General features: G+C 54.6%; 1 long non-coding RNA gene across 1 annotated transcript; it reads left to right on the top strand.

The window, feature by feature from the left end:
* The first annotated feature begins 38 nt into the window (after positions 1-38).
* LOC142246593 (uncharacterized) lies at positions 39-2441 on the top strand. Its single transcript, XR_012724906.1, has 2 exons — positions 39-158; positions 1953-2441. It is a non-coding gene; the product is annotated as an uncharacterized LOC142246593 (long non-coding RNA).
* Positions 2442-2686: the final 245 nt, after the last annotated feature.

Raw genomic sequence — 2686 nt, 5'->3', positions numbered from 1 at the left:
TCACCGGCTGCGCTGTACAATTTACTATTGCAGTGGGCAATAAAGATGACGACCCGTCCCGAAAACGCGTGGAGACTGCAGACGCAAAGAGGTTCAGTGACCAGATGGGGGTCCGGCTGTATGAGACGAGTGCAAAAGAAAACCGCAACGTCGAGGAGGTGAGAACCCCCCCATGTTTATATGTAATGTAGAGGAGGTGAGGACCCCCATGTATAAATGTAATGTAGAGGAGGCGAGGACCCCCCATGTATATATGTAATGCAGAGGAGGCGAGGAATCGGCTCGCGACGGATCAACTCGCCTGCGGCGAGGGAACAACACAAGAGGGAGGAGGAGGCGGCGAGGGAACAACGGAAGAGGGAGGAGGAAAAGGAGGCGGCGAGGGAACGACGCAAGAGGGGAGAGGAGGAGGAGGTGGCGAGGGAACGACGCAAGAGGGGAGAGGAGGAGGAGGGGGCGACGCAAGGGGGAGGAGGAGGCGGCGAGGGAGCTTCGCAAGAGGGAGGAGGAGGCGGCAAGGGAGCTTCGCAAGAGGGAGACGGAGGCAGCGAGGGAACTTCGCAAGAGGGAGGAGGAGGCGACGCAAGTGGGAGGAGGAGGCGGTGAGGGAGGAGGAGGCGACGAGGGAGCGATGCAAGAGGGAGGAGGCGATGCAAGTGGGAGGAGGAGGCGGCGAGGGAGTGATGCAAGAGGGAGGAGGAGGCGATGCAAGTGGGAGGAGGAGGCGGTGAGGGAGGAGGAGGCGGCGAGGGAGTGATGCAAGAGGGAGGAGGAGGCGATGCAAGTGGGAGGAGGAGGCGGTGAGGGAGGAGGAGGCGACGAGGGAGCGATGCAAGAGGGGAGGAGGAGGCGGCGAGGGAGCGACGCAAGAGGGAGGAGGAGGCGGCGAGGAGCTTCGTAAGAGGGAAGAGGTGGCGACGCAAGAGGGAGGAGGAGGGAATCTGCTAAATATAGTCTTCTCTTCAGTATTTATACAACAAAATCCCAGGACAGACTAGAGCAGGAGACCAGAATTTCCCCATGAAATATCACCTGAAAACCCAGGAGGTGCGGCGCCGCCTCAGAATCACTAATGTAGACAATCCCCGGCCCGGATGGCCGACGCCCCAGAGAACTGCGGGAATTAGAGGGTTTCCCATAACTACGAAGTTGATTTTAATCAGTAGATCTCAGAATAATAATAATTTTCACAATTAGACGTTATATAAAATGTTCCTGTGCTCAGATATATAGATCTGTGTACCCCATTGTGTACTGTGTAATGGTCGTGTCTGACCGCACAGGGTGCCTCTGCTATGTGCAGTGTAATGGCCGTGTCTAACCGCACAGGGTGCCTCTGCTATGTGCTGTGTAATGGCCGTGTCTAACCGCACAGGGTGCCTCTGCTATGTGCTGTGTAATCGCCGTGTCTGACCACACAGGGTGCCTCTGCTATGTGCTGTGTAATGGCCGTGTCTAACCGCACAGGGTGCCTCTGCTATGTGCTGTGTAATGGCCGTGTCTGACCGTACAGACTTGTGTGGAGTTGGGAGGGAGTTTTTCCCCTCAGTGGAGCACTTGGCATTGGCGGTGTTTTTGCCTATTCTGGATAAACATGTCCGTTTGTAGACTGGACTCGATGGACTTCTCCCAACCCTCAACTTTACAAGCTATGAAACTGTACGTGTGTGGGAATCACCTGAAAAATAAGGGAAAGTTCATGGGGTTTGAATACTTTCAAGACTCTGTATATGTAATGTAGAAGAGGGTAGAGCCCCTCCCCCGCCAGGCATATGTGTAATGTATACCCTCCAGATATTACCTCATATGACGGATACTGGGGCTACTGGTACTGTCCTCACCCTGCAGGGGGCGCTCCTGTGCCGGCTGTAGTACTGCCTTACCTTCTGGCCCCCCATGTTTGGGGCCCCCACCACTTAGGCCACTTACATTATCTATCTTTATTTCTGCAGATGTTCTTGTCGGTGACGCGTCTGGTCCTGAGGGTGAAGAAGGAGGGCCAGGCCCGGCTGCGGCCCACCGAGGTGGTGACCATCACCAAGACCAAGAAGAAGCCACATGTGAAGAGGTGCTGCTGAGGGCCTGGGCCCTGCCTGCAGTCTCTGGTGGGACCTGATGTGTGAGGAGACCCTGCGGGGGGGCCTGATGTGTGAAGAGACCCTGCGGGGGGGCCTGATGTGTGAAGAGACCCTGCGGCAGTGTACACGTGTATATAGTGTATATACAGTATGAGGGTGAGCACATCTGGAGGCTGGGGGTAGTAGTGTATGAGGACAGCTGCTGCCGTGCTCTGATACATTTATTGGTTGCCTTTCTTCCCAGCATTCCTTATGCTTTACACTGACCAATCAGACGCGATATATAAGGTCCCGCCTCCGGGGACATTCCGCTTATTTTTGCATTAAGATAATTAACAGATAATAATAAAGAGTTTTCTATCAGCCCCGCCCCTGTGTCGTCATCACGCCGGAGCTCCACCCCTGGCAGGCTCCACTCTTTGCAGGCTCCGCCCCTGTGTCATCCTCACACCCCAAGTTTGTGGCCAATTCTCCATTAAGAACTGTAAAAGCTGGATTTGCAAATAATGATAGTGGGAAATGACGATAGTGGGAAATGATGATAATGGTTCACCGTCCTCACAGCAAGGTCTGTGCGGCTTTATAATATCTGCTGCTATTGTGACAGC

This window comes from Anomaloglossus baeobatrachus, chromosome 7 (assembly GCF_048569485.1).
Source record: "Anomaloglossus baeobatrachus isolate aAnoBae1 chromosome 7, aAnoBae1.hap1, whole genome shotgun sequence".
NCBI classification, from domain to species: Eukaryota; Metazoa; Chordata; class Amphibia; order Anura; family Aromobatidae; genus Anomaloglossus; species Anomaloglossus baeobatrachus.
This window is presented reverse-complemented; position numbering and strand designations above follow the sequence as displayed.